We start from the raw sequence: 15,021 nt of genomic DNA on the forward strand, positions 1-15,021 counted from the left end.
TAATCGTTTATTATCCATGCTATAATTGTATTGAATGAAAACATAGATACATGTGTGGATACATAGACAAAACAATGTCCCTAGCAAGCCTCTAGTTCGCTAGCGAGTTGATCAAGGATAATCAAGGTTTTCCAGCTATGTGCAAGTGTTCTCACTTGATAACTGGATCACATCATTAGGAGAATCATGTGATGGACTAGACCCAAACTATGAACGTAGCATATTGATCGTGTCATTTTATTGCTATTGTTTTCTGCGTGTCAAGTATTTATTCCTATGACCATGAGATTATATAACTCACTCGCACCGGAGGAATACCTTGTGTGTATCAAACGTCGCAATGTAACTGGATGACTATAAAGGTGCTCTACAGGTATCTCCGAAGGTGTCTGTCGAGTTAGTATGGATCAAGACTAGGATTTGTCACTCTATGTGATGGAGAGGTATCTCGGGGCCCACTCGGTAATACAACATCACACACAAGCCTTGCAAGCAATGTGACTAAGTGTAAGTCACGAGATCTTGTATTACAGAATGAGTAAAGAGACTTGTCGCTAACGAGATTGAAATAGGTATGCGGATAGCGACGATCGAATCTCGGGCAAGTAACATACCGAAGGACAAAGGGAATGACATACGGGATAATATGAATCCTTGGCACTGAGGTTCAGCCGATAAGATCTTCGGAGAATATGTAGGATCCAATATGGGCATCCAGGTCTTGCTATTGGATATTGACCGAGGAGTGTCTCGAGTCATGTCTACATAGTTCTCGAACCCGCAGGGTCTGCACACTTAAGGTTCGATGATGTTTTTGTATAGTTGAGTTATATGTGTGGTTACCGAGTGTTGTTCGGAGTCTCGGATGAGATCACGGTAGTCACGAGGGTTTCAGGAATGGTCCGGAGATGAAGATTGATATATAGGATGGTTTCATTTGGTCACCGGAAAGTTTCGGGCATTACCGACAGTGTACTGGGAGTGACGAATGGGTTCCGGGTGTTTACTGGGAGGGGCCCACCCACCCGGGAGTGAGCCCAAGGCCCTAGGGTGGCGCACCAAGTCCTTAGTGGGCTGGTGGAGTCAGCCCAAGAGGGCTATGGTGCCACATCTAAAAATACCAAAGGAAAAGAAGAAGAAAAAAGGAAAGTGGGAAGGAAGAGGAGGACTCCTCCTTCCCAAACCGAATTGGAGGAGTCCTCCTCCTCCCTGGCGGCTAACGCACCATTGGGGCCCTTGTGACCCAAGGCTAGCCCATCCCTCCTCCTATATATATTGGTGGTTTAGGGATTTTTGAGACACAACTTTGCCACGTGCAACTCTAGCCCATTCCACATAGTTTTACCTCTAGATCGGATTTCTGCGGAGCTCGGGCGAAGCCCTGCAGGAGTAGATCATCACCACCACTGGAGTGCCGTCAGGCTGCCGGAGAACTCATCTACTTCTCCGTCTTGCTTGCTGGATCAAGAAGGCCGAGATCGTCATCGAGCTGTACGTGTGCTGAACGCGGAGGTGCAGTCCGTTCGACACTAGATCGGAACCGTTCGTGGGACGGATCGTGGGACGACGGTGATTTGAATCACAAAGTTGTACCACTACATCAACCGCATTTCTTAACGCTTCCCGCTTAGCTATCTACAAGCGTACATAGATCTAATCTCCTCTCATAGATGGACATCACCATGATAGGTCTTCGTGTGCGTAGGAAATGTTTGTTTCCCATGCAACGTTTCCGAACATTTTCATAGAGATTAAAGGAGACTCTAAATTCTCTAGGATAAAATTTAAATCCCTTAGTGAAAGTTTCAGTAAGATGATAATGTTCGTGCACTTATTTGCGATGAAGGGTGCAAGCTCAGTATTATGAATATATCGCTCAAATTCTTCCTTAATGCCCGCACCCAACATGAAGTCGTCACTTAGACAAAGGCACGATTTGGCATGGGCTTCACGCATCGAACTTTTACCCGGCTTAGTACAAGACTGTCGTATTGGAGTCTCACTAGATGATGCCTCTGAGGACTTCCTCCTCGAAGAACTCCTTTTGAACCAACTCATTATTCCTACATATAATTTCTGAATATTCTGGGGTCACAAACTAAAGTTAACGAAACTTCACAAGAATGGTAGCAAATACTCATAGGGATGCCTAGAGCCTAAAACAAGCACTCAAACTACTTGGAAATTCAAGAATTCAACATGAAAGCTCATCTACAACAACACCTAGAGTAGATAATTACTCCTAATATAAACTACTACAGCAAAAACTAATTGGAGGAGTGGGGGAGTTACATATCAAGGAGCAATCCCCCAAAACAGTTTCAAAAAATGGAGTTTCTAGCAAAGAGATCGAAATCCACGGGCTTGAGAGCGAGAACACAAGAGAGAGAGCTACAATTTTTTTGAGGTGAATGAAGGAACGGGATGAAGGAATAAGTGAGGGAACCCCGAGGGGCCCACTAGACACCTGGCTGCCCTAGAGGGGTTGGCGCACCGTGGTGTCTAGTTGCCACGTGGGGCACCCCGTGTAGTGTTTTTAGTGCCAGAAATTCTCAAATATTCACAAAAAATCATGTAAACATTTCAGGTCATTTGGAGAACTTCTATTTTGGGCACTTTTTTATTGCATAGAAAAATCTAAAAACATGATAATCATGACTTTTATTGTAATTAACTAAAAATAACAGGGAAAGAAAAGTGGGTACAGAGAGTTGTGCCTACTGAATTCATTGACCTCATGCTTCTTAAAAATGATTCATTAATAAGGTTGATCAAGTCTTATTAACGACCACTTCCAATTAGCATGATCCCTAGGAACTTTCATAAAACACTAAGTTACCTCCATGGGGATGTGCATATCCCCAACAATAAGTATCTCATATTTATTTTTGGGTGCAGGTAGAGGTAGTTGAAAACTTTTATTGATGGTAGTCCGAGAATTTCCGATAACATTAACACCATTCACTTGAAGTTGTTTCCTCGGAAAATGCACCATATGTTCGTTAGCATTGACATGAAAAGTGACCTTGCTTTTGTTGCAATCAATACCAGCACCTGCAGTATTCAAGAAAGGTCTACCAAGGATAATTGACATGTTGTCATCCTCGGGCATGTCAAGTACAACAAAGTCTGTCAAAATAGTAACATTTGCAAGAACAACGGGTACATCCTCACAAATACCGATAGGTATGGCTGTTGATTTGTCAGCCATTTGCAAATTTTAGTAGGTGTGAGTTTATTCAACTCGTCTTTTGTATAAATAGAAAGGCATAACACTAACACCAACTCCTAGATCACATAAAGCAGTTTTCACATAGTTATTTTCGATGGAACATGGTATAGTTGGTATAGCTAGATCTCTTAGTTTGTTAGGTACTCCATCCTTAAAGGCAGAGTTAGCAAGCATGGTAGAGATTTCAGCTTAAGATATTTTTATTTTATTAGTGATGATGTCTTTCCTGTACTTAGCATAAGGGGCCATCTTTAAAAGATCAGTTAAACGAGTATGCAAAAAGACTGGCCTAAGCATTTTGGCAAGGCGTTCAAATTCTTCATCGTCTTTTTTCTTCATTGGTTTAGGTGGATAAGGCATGGGTTTTTGAACCCATGGTTCTCTTTCTTTGCCATGCTTTCTAGCAACAAAATCTCTTTTATCATAACGTTTGTTCTTAGGTTGTGGGTTATCAAGATCAATAGCAGGTTCTATCTCAACATCATTATATATTTCTTTATCATTGTTAGGTAGAGCATCTACATGAGCATCACCATTATCATTTTCATTATCACTAGGTGAATGCTCACTACCAGATTGAGATTCAGCATCAGAGATAGTGATATCATTAGCATTAGCTGAAGGTTCTCTAATTGACGTTCATTAGAAATATGCAAGGTCCTATCATTTTTGTTTTTATTTTTATTTCTATAAGTACTAGGTGCATCAATATTAATTATTTGTGAATCTTGTTGAGTTCTTTTAGGATGACCTTCTGGATAAAGTGGATCTTGAGTCATTGTCCCTCCTCTAGTCATTACTCTAACAACATGATCATTCATATTATTAGTCATTTCATGAAGTAGCTCACTTTGGGATTTAGCAACTTGTTCTAGTTGGGTTTGAACCATAGAAGCATGTTTTCCTACACCTCTTACATTATTGGTGATTCTAAATAACAAGTCACTTAAGCGAGCAATCATATCACAGTTTTGTTTCAATTGTTTCATTACATAGGAGTTGAAATGATCTTGCTTGATAATATAATTATCAAACTCATATAAGTATTGACTAGGATGTAAATTGTAACGGATGTCACCTTCATCTACTTTAGAAGAGAATTTACCTCCACCACCTCTGGTGGTGTTTTGAGACCACAAATTTCTTTGATAGGTGGTAAATTCTTAACATCTTCAGCTTTAATGCCCTTTTCCTTCATACATTTCTTTGCCTCTTGCACACTTTCAGGACTAAGGAATAAGATGCCTCTCTTCTGTGGAGTAGTCTTAGGAGGTGGTTTAGGAAGTGTCCATCCATCATAATTCTTCAATATATTAGTCAATAACTCCTCAGCTTGTTCGATAGTTCGTTCCCTGAAAATACAACCAACACAACTATCTAGGTGGTCCCTAGAAGCATCGCTTACTCCATTATAAAATATATCAAGTATTTTATTTTTATTAAGAGGATGATCAAGCAAAGCATTAAGTAATTGGAGAAGCCTTCCCCAAGCTTGTAGGAGACTCTCTTCTTCAATTTGCACAAAGCTAAATATTTCCTGTAAGGCAGCTTGTTTCTTATGAGCGGGAAAATATTTTCGGAGAAGTAGTAGATCATATCTTGGGGACTACACACACAACCAGGAGTGAGAGTATTTATCAAATCTTAGCATCACCCTTTAATGAGAACAAAAATAATTTGAGGATATAGTAGTAGCAAATTTTCTCATCATTAGTAAATAGGGTGGTATGTCATTTAGCTTAGTGAGATGTGCCACAACAGTTTCATTTTTATAGCCATGAAAAGGATCAGATTCAACTAACGAAATTATCGATGGGTCGACAAAGAATTCATAATCCATATCGGTAACAAAGATAGGTGAAGTAGCAAACTTAGGATCATATTTCATTCTATCATTCAAGGAATTTTCTTTCAACTTGCATAGTTGTTTCTTAAGATCTTCTCTATACTTACAAGCAAGAAAGTCTCTGGCAATTTCTTCATCCATCACATAACCTTCAGGTATTTCAGGCATCTCAGTTCTAGGATAATCATGTCTAAAAGGTGTTTCAATATTTTTAGTAGAAAAGACTTCATCAATTTCAATAGTATCATTAGTTTCAACATGCTCAACTTCTTTAGCTCTAGCAAGTTGTTCATAAATAAATTTACCTAGTGGCACATATCATCAAGCAAGGTACTACCATCTTTCATAGCAGAGGTAGCATCATCAATAACATGAGACATATCAGGATTAATAGCATGTGGTGGTGGTGTTGCAAGTCTATTCAAAACAGAGGGTGAATCAAGTGCATAGCTAGATGGCAGTTCCTTACCTCCCCTCGTCTTAGAGGGAACAATCTTGGTTCTTGGATCTTTCAGATTCTTCATAGTGATCAATAAATAAATATCCCAAGTGACTCAGCAAATATAGCTATGCTCCCTGGCAACGGCGCCAGAAAACATTCTTGATAATCCACAAGTATATGGGATCGCGATAGTTTTTGAGGGTAGAGTATTCAACCCAAATTTATAGATTCGGCACAAGGGGAGCCAAAGAATATTTGCAGGTATTAGAAGCCGAGTTGTCGATTCAACCACACTTGGAAATTTAGTATCTGCAACACAGTGATTAGTAGCACATTATATAGTTTTGATAGCAGTGGTAACAATAGAAATGGTAGCGGTAACGGTAGCAGCAGTAATGGTAATAGTGATAGAAATTTTATAGCAGTTGTAACAACAGTAGCAATAATGGTAACTTAGCAAGCACACTATGTGGAAAACTCGTAGGCACTAGATCGGTGATATTGCTAGATAATATTCATTATATAACAGTCACAACATAGGGCGACACAGAACTAGCTCCTATTCATCGATATAATGTAGGCATGTATTCCATAAATAGTCATACGTGCTTATGGAAAAGAACTTGCTTGATATATTTTTGTCCTACCCTCCCGTGGCAGCGAGGTCCATAAGGAAATAAGGAATATTAAGGCCACCTTTTAATAGAGAACCGGAACAAAGCATTAAATACATGAACTCCTCATACTATGGTAATCACCAGAAAGAATCCCAATTTTTGTCACTTTGGGGTATGCGGATCCAAACACGTGGTAGGTGCATATAACTTGCAAGATCGGATCAGGAACATAGATATAATGGTGAAAACATAAACGGTTCAGATCTAAAATAATGGCACTTGGGCCCTAGTGACAAGCATTAAGCAAAGCAAAGTCATAGTAACATCTATCTCCGAACATAGTGGATACTAGGGATCAAACCCTGACAAAACTAAGTCAATTACATAATGAATCTCATCCAACTCTTCAATGACCAGCAAGCCTACGAAGGGAATACTCACTCCCGGTGGAGAGCATCATGGAATTGGCGATGAAGGAGGGTTGGTGATGACGAAGACTTAAGATTCCCCTCTCTGGACCCCCAAACGGACTCCACATTAGGCCTCCCGATGAAGAACAGGAGGTGGCGGCGGCTCCGTATAGTGAAACGCGATGAAACTTCCTCTCTGGTTTTTTCTTCAAAAATAGGATTTTATAACGCTAGAACTAGGGTCAGCGGAGCCACGTGGAACCCGCTAGACACCAGGCCGCGCTAGGGGGTCTGGTGCGCACTGATGTCTAGTAGACTGTTTGGGCCTCCCCTCCGGTGGATCTTGGTTCCAGTATTTTTTATATATTCTAGAAAAAATCTCCAAAAAATTTCTTTCCATTCTGAGAACTTTTATTTCTGTAGAAAAACAACACCATGGTAGTTTTGCCGAAAATAGCATGAGTCCGGGTTAGTTTAATTCAAATCATGCAAATTAGAGTAAAAAACAACAGCAAAAGCGTTAGGAAAAGTAGATACGATGGACCCGTATCATGTACCCAAAACAACATTTACCTCGATATATGGATTATATGAGTTTGCAGTGATGCCGTTCGGACTGACAAACGCCCCAAGATATTTCGTGCACCTTATGAACAAAGTATTTACGAAATATATGAACAAGTCGGTGTCCATTGATGACATATTGGTTTATTCCAAGACACCAGGGGAACACGCACAACATCCGTTGATCGTACTCGGAGAGCTGCGAAAAAATCAACTTTATGCCAAATTCAGCAAATGTGAATTTTGGCTGAAACAAGTCAGATTTCTTGGACACGTATTGACCCAAGAAGGTATTGTCGTAGACCCTGATAAAGTTAAGGTTGTACTTGGATGGAAGCCACCAACCAACATGACTGACTCATGAGTTTTCTTGGGATGGTTGGATATTACAAAAGATTTATTGAAGGCTTTTCCACCATAGCCAAACCAATGACGCAATTACTCAAAAAGGATAAGAAATTTGAATGGACTAAATCCTCTGAGAAAAGTTTCCAAGAATTGAAGAAGATATTAACCAAGACACATGTATTAATTGTACCACATTTACACAAAGGTTTTGAAGTATACTACGATGCATCCAGAAAAGGCCTCAGATGTGTACTAATGCAAGAAGGAAAAGTCGTAGCCTACGCGTCAAGGCAACTATGAGGACATGAGAAAAATTATCCTACTCATGATCTGGAATTAGCAGCAGTAATTCACGCCCTCAAGGAATGGCGACACTTCCTGCTTGGAAATCGTTGCGAAGTATACACGAACCATAAAAGTCTCAAGTATATTTTCACACAACCATAGCTTAACTTGCGATAACGTTGCTGGTTAGAATTAATCAAAGATTATGATGTGGGAATTCATTACCACCCGGGTAAGGCAAATATTGTGGGAGATGCCCTCTGCCGAAACCCAGACCCAGGTAGAAACCACCTACAACATTTACGACGAGAATTCATTTGGGAATTTGCCAAACTCAACATGCTTTTAGTTCTAGAAGGCACATTTGCATGCTTGGAAATACAACCCACACCGGAAGATCACATCAAGAAGGCTCGAGAAGGACATCCCATTATTGAAGGGGTAAAAAGGAAAGTAAGCATGGGCAAGGCCATGTAAATCAATATTGACAGACAAGGAATACTATGGTATGATGATAGAATGTGCGTACCTAACCAAGAGGACCTTAAGACAGAAATTTTGGAAGAAGCTCATACCATGCCCTAGTGCATCCACCTAGGAGGCACCGAAATGCACAATGATATTCAAGAGAAATTTTAGTGGCATGGTATGAGAAGAGATATAGCCTCATTCATTGCACGTCGTGACTCTTGTCAGCACATTAAAGCAGAGCACCAGAAACCAGTAGCGTACTACAACCACTAAATATACTAGAATGGAAATGGGATGAGACAGTCATGGATTTTATTGTTGAACTACCTAGGTCGCGATATGGACACGATACTATATGGGTCATCACCAACTTGCTCACCGAAGTGTCCCACTTCATTCCTATAAAGCTCACTTACTCTACGCAGAAGCTATCCAGGCTTTACCTCGCCCGCATCGTCTATTTACATGGAGTCCCAAAGACGATAGTATCCGATAGAGGCATTGAGTTCACCTCCAGATTTTTGGATCACCTACAACAAGTCTTGGGAACACAGCTGGTTTTCAATACAACATATCACCCCGGGACAACAGGCCAGACCGAACGTGTGAATCAAATCTTAGAAGACATGTTAAGGGCATGTGTTCTTACATGTGGGGCCAGTTGGGAGGACACTCTTCCATATGACGAATTCTCATACAACAATAGTTATCACGCTGGTCTCTAAATGTCACCTTTCAAAGCCCTGTACGGATGATGATGTCACACACCACTAAATTGTTTAGAAACCGTAGATAGCCATATCTTCGGCCTAGGGTGGTCCAAGAGGTCGAGGAAAAGGTAAAGCTCATCGGGAACAGACTGAAAGAAGCCAGAGTCGCCAAAAGAGTTATTATGATCAAAAGCATCGAGACATAAGTTTTGAGCCAGCTTGTGGCCAGCAGGTGTCCCCTCTCGAGTGGTTCTTCACTCCGGTAATTCTCATATTGTCCAAAACAAATCGTCAAATTTTTTGAGGCAATTTCGAGAACTTTTATTTTCTGCATAAAAACAACACCACTATAATTCTGCTAAAAACAGTGTCAGTCGAGGTTAGTTCTAATTAAATCATATAAAATGCATCAAAACCATATAAAATTATTGTAAGTATAGGTAAATTTGGCATGAATACTTAATAAATTATCGATATGCTAGAGATGTATCACACTCAACGCGGGCAAGAGGGTTGTCAAGCCCCTTGAACTCGTTACTTGCAAGGATTAAATATTGATAGATAGATACTATAAATCTAAAAGTAAATAACAGTAAATATATGGCAACAATATTTTTGTGGTTTTAGCAATATATTATGAGTAGACCCGGGGGACATGGTTTTTATAGAGGCTTCTCTCTTGAAAATAACATACGGTGGGTAGACAAATTATTGTTGGGCAATTGACATAATAGCACATAGTTATGATATCTTATTCAAGGCAATGATCATGTATATAGGAATCACATCCATAAACAGATCGACTCCTACCTACATCTACTACTATTACTCCACTCATTAGCCTCTATCCAACATGCATTTAGAGTATTAAGTATGAAACAGAGTAATGCTTGGAGCAAGATGACATGATGTCGACAAAGTAAACTCAAGCAATATGAATAAACCCCATCATTTTATCCTTAATGGAAGCAATGCAAATACATGTTATGTCCCTTTTTCTCTTGAATTAAGCACCGCAAAATTAAAGATGTCGGGAAAACGACACCTATGGGAAGCTCTAAGGGTCCCTTGATCATTCGGCAGAGGGATAGAGGTGGCGCCAAGAACGGAACTAGCGATCAGCACAGGCAAGGCCGTTTACCCAGGTTCGGGCCGCTTGGCGCGTAAAACCCTACTCCTGCTTTGTTTGTATTGGGGGCTTACTGTAGGGTTATTTTCTACAGTAATTTAGCTAGTGATTAGAGAGCCTAAAACCCCAAAAGGTCCAACCCCTAGAAATGACCCTTGGGCCTCCTTTTATAGGCAAAGGGGTAAACAACAGTGTGCTCACGGGTTGCATAGTGAACATGATTCACCACTTATCTTTCTACTTTGGTGTCAGGGCAGTAAATGCCTTGGCAGGCCCCCTGACCAACATCAAGGTGGCTTCGACACGTACCCAGGTGTGTTAACACCTGAGCTTTGTGCTGGCGCATGAGGCATGCGCTGGAGCGGTGGCGGTCGGTGGCACTGTGGCAGGAGGGACACCTGGCGGGCGAAGAGAGCCTGCCGGCCTAGTGTCCTTGCCTACGGCCTCACCCATCTTCCCAGCAAGGATGGCTTGCTGGGGTCTTGGACATCTTCCCGGCAAGGAGGGCTTGACGGGGCCTTGCAAGTCATCCCGGCAAGGAGGGCTTGTCGGGGCCTTGTGAGTCTTCCCGGCGAGGAGGGCTCGCCGGGGCCTTGTGGGTCTTCCCGGCAAGGAGGGCTTGCCGGGGTCTTGTGTCCTGGGCTGGCTCTTCACACCTTTGGTGGGGCGTGGTCTTGGCAAGCCTGGTGTTTACCTTCCCGTCGGTTGTCTTGGTGTGTTGCCGCCAAGCGTGTTACTGGTGCCCGTGCACAAGCCTGGGGCACAAGAGACCCCAGCCTCTAGTGCACTGACATGGGCCCCTGGGCCTGGGCCACACACGCAAGCGAGGCGTCGTTGGGCCAAGCCCAAAGTGGTGCACGATTTCTGCTTGGAAGATTGGAGCCGTTGCAAGTGGCCCTTCCCCACGTCGTGCATCGAGCGCGCGAGGTGGAGAGGTGTGCACACAGTGGCCTCCCACCTCCCGAAGCATTACTACCACGCGTGACGCATGCGCAATAATGGTCAGGCAAGTGGCGTTCGTGTCCTTAAAGGTTGCAGTCATGGGAGGGCCCACCCCCGCATGCATTGGTGCAGGAGGGCGGTTCCCTCTTCGCCCGTGATCAGGAGTGATTGGGCGAGAGGGGCGGCGGTTTTTGGAATAAGGAGAGCTAGCCCCCGCGCTTCGCCCTATAAATTAGGAGGTTTGCGAGGGGGTTTTGCTCATCCATCCAACTCTTGAAACACTGAGCATCCCTAGCTTGTGTCTGCGGTGTCTTCTTCAGCTTCAGGTGGCACTCGCCCCTAACCATGGCTAGGGGACGAGGGCGGCCACCATTGGCCGCCAGGATGGCAAGAAGATCCCATTTGGATCATGGCACAGCTTCAAGGGCCGCAGCTGCGGAGGACGGCCCGAGCGCCCGAGGTGGCGGAGGGGCGAGGGGCCGCGGTTGCCGCAGAGGTTGTGGCCAGGGAAGGTGGAGTACTACTCCAGCACCCCCGTCTTCTCAACCCAGCGCTAGCTTTTCCTTCGTGGGGCGGGCATTCGGACGGGACGGCGCTGGAGTTCGTCGTGGAGCTGCACGACGTTCCTCGGGGCCATCTACACCTCCCTCGCCCCTTTGCTAGGGCGATGGAGTCCGCCAAGCCTCCTGTCTTGTGGTTGCGGGCGTACAGTTGCTCCCACGGTGCTATGCAGGTGCACGTGGAGTACCCGAAACGCCGCTCCATGCTGCTCGGGCGGGGCTGGAAAGCCTTCGCCCGCGCCCACAGCCTCAAGGATGGGCATGTTCCCCGCTTCAAGCTAGTGGAGGATAATATGCTATCCATCAAGTTTTATGGGCGCTCAAGTGTGTGTCTCGGCTGTTACGAAGAGAGCTCGAGCGGCGCCGAATATCCCTCCTCGAGCGATAGCGACGAGGAGGATAGCGGTGGCGGTGGCGCTCTTGGCAAGTCAAGATCTCGGGGCGTCAAGTCGGAGCACGACACCACGAGCTCTAACTAACCGCCGGCCACGCTGCCGAGGCCCGCTCACGCCTCTCCCCCGCCCCGCGGGGTTACCTTGCCGGAGCTGGCGTCGCTGCCTCGTGTTCCAGAAGGAGGCACCTCTGCAAGCTCTGACTTCTCCATCCCCTCCTACTAGGGTCACCTCGCCGGTGTCGGTGTTGGTGCCTTGTCTTCCAGGAGGAGGCGCACTCGCGGGCTCCGGATCCTTCCCCTTCCCGTGGCCCTATCGTCTGGCGCCAAACCAGAGAGACCGGGCGGTGCTTGTCAGGGCTGGTCCCGTTCTTGTCGGCACAGTGCTGGTCCTGGAGGAGCCAGCCCAGGTCGTGCTGCGAGCCCTACTTTTTGTCTTCTTGAACTTCTGTCCGACAAGCATGTCCCTCGCCAAAAGACAGTATCATAGGTTAGATTAGTAAATATTATCCATGTAATATGTCTGAGTTAGCCTCAAACAGATGAATGAAATGTTGTTTCCTGTGCGTCTGATCATTCTCTTTGTATGATACACCCTTTGCGTTTTTGGGAAGCTTGCCGGTGTGAATAGTCCTGCCGCTAGTGCTTTGAGGGACGGATCCTTAGCAGTTCGTCGGAGGGGTCGTTACCGGCAAGACTCCTTGCCGTACTCAGTGCAACCATTAGAACGTCGAGCGCAACTCGAGGCAAAATAAGGCGCTGCGTAGCCGCTTGGTCTGTTGAAAAAGTTCAAAACAGTGTGAAGGCGCTGTATGGTCATTCAGGTCATTGACCGAGTTCAAAACAGAGCCAAGATGCACTGATCCTGACAAGGTTCCATCTGCGCGCAGGTTTCTCAAACAAAGTTCGGGATTTCTAGAAAGGAAACAACCTATCTACTCTGAAATTTCATCTAGAATCTCTATCACTTATCTGTTGTGCCCCGACACTTATTCCCGCGGCGTTTAGGTCTTTTGCTGGGGCCTCAGACCCCTGACAAGTAGGATGTTACACTCTTTTGGCAATATCCCCACCGACAAGGTTCTTGCCGATAGTCCTTGACCATCGTAGAGGAAAGGGGTTGCCGGAGTATAACACCTTTTTCTCTCTTTTGCCAGGCCGTGCTGGCAGAGCCCCCGAGCGCATCTTCGGTGGTGATGCGACGCTTCCAAGGGGGGAAACGCTTCGGCTGGAGTGCATGCCTCGGCTTCGGGGCCTGTTGGCGTGTCCTCGACGGCTATGCATCACTCTGTGGAGGTGCGTCAGCTGGAGTATGCGTCGGAGGCCTCGCGCGAAGCCCCTAGGCACACCCTCAACAACAACGCACTGTCCTGGAGTAGCGCACCATCCTGATGCCATCAAGCTAGGGGTCTCCACCTCCTTGGCCTGCGCTCGCGCAGCGATGCGCTCGTGCAGGCGTTAGGATGCCTTAATGAACTGGAGCGGCCACCACTGCATTCCGCCTTTGGGAACCGCAACGGTGCGCTCAACTCCCCAAGATCTGGTGCGGAGCTTGCTCGAATCCGCGAAAAAGCTCTCCGCATCTGCTCCCCTACCTCGCACGCCAAAGATGTCCCCGGGGAAGGCTCTAAGGGTGCCTTGACGCTCGACCGAGGGAGAGAGGTGGCGCGAAGGGTGGAACTCGCGATCTGCGCTCGCGTAAGGTCGTTTACCTAGGTTCAGTCTGCTTGGCGCGTAAAACCCTACTCCTACTTTGTTTGTATTGGGGGCTTACTATAGGGTTATTTGCTACAGTAATTTAGTTGGTGATTAGAGAGTCTAAAAACCCAAAAGGTTCAACCCCTGGAAATGAGCCTTGGGCCTCCGTTTATAGGCAAAGGTGTCACCAACAATGTGCTCACGGGTTGCATAGTGAACAGGGTTCACCGCTTATCTTTCTACCGTGGTGGCAGGGGAAGTAAATGCCTTGGCAGGCCCCTTGACCAATATCAAGCTGGCTTCGACACGTACCCAGATGTGTTGACACCTGGACTTTGTGCTGGTGCATGAGGCATGCGTTGGAGCGGTGGCGTTCGGTGGCACTGTGGCAAGAGGGACACCTGGCGGGCGAAGAGAGCCTGCCGGCCTGGCGTCCTTGCCTACGGCGTCGCGCATCTTCCCGGCAAGGATGGCTTGCCGGGGTCTTGGACATCTTCCCGGCAAGGAGGGCTTGCCGGGGCCTTGCAAGTCTTCCCGGCAAGGAGGGCTTGCCGGGGCCTTGTGAGTCTTCCCAGCGAGGAGGGCTCGTCGGGGCCTTGTGGGTTTTCCCGGCAAGGAGGGCCTGTCGGGGCCTTATAGCCTGGGCTGGCTCTGCACACCTTTGGTGGGGCATGGTCTTGGCGAGCTTGGCGTTTACCTTCCCGTTGGCTATCTTGGTGTGTTGCCGCCAAGCGTGTTGCTCGTGCCCGTGCACAAGTCTGGGGCACACGAGACCCCAGTCTCTAGTGCACCGACAAAACCCATCACAGCGCACCACTCCCACTAAAGATAAATCAATCTACTTGGCTAAACCAAACCGATAGATCAGAGAGAAATATGAAGCTATAATAATCATGCATTAAAGAATTAAGAGAAGATCTAATTAATACTCATGAATAATCTGATCATAAACTTACAATTCATCGGATTCCAACAAATAGACCGCAAGTAAGATCACATCGAATAGATCACCGCGGGAATCGCGCTGAACTTTGTATTGAAGATCACACACACACACACACAAAGAGAGAGATAGAGAGAGATAGATAGATAGAGAGAGAGAGAGAGAAGAAGAAGCCATCTAGGTGCTAGATATGGACCCGAAGGTCTATGGTGGACTATTCACATAACGTCATGAAGGTAGCAAGGTTGATGTAGATGGCCTCCATGATCGATTACCCCTCTGACAGGGCACCAGAAAAGTTGTCCAGATGGCCTCCCATCAAAAGAGAGACTTGCAGCGATGGAAAAAGTGTTTTAGGTGGCTTTTTGATGTTTTCCCAATATTTGAGAATTTATAGGGGTGGAATTAGGTCAGATGGAGCCACGAGGGGCCC

The sequence above is a fragment of the Hordeum vulgare genome, chromosome 2H (assembly GCF_904849725.1).
Source record: "Hordeum vulgare subsp. vulgare chromosome 2H, MorexV3_pseudomolecules_assembly, whole genome shotgun sequence".
Classification (NCBI taxonomy): Eukaryota; Viridiplantae; Streptophyta; class Magnoliopsida; order Poales; family Poaceae; genus Hordeum; species Hordeum vulgare.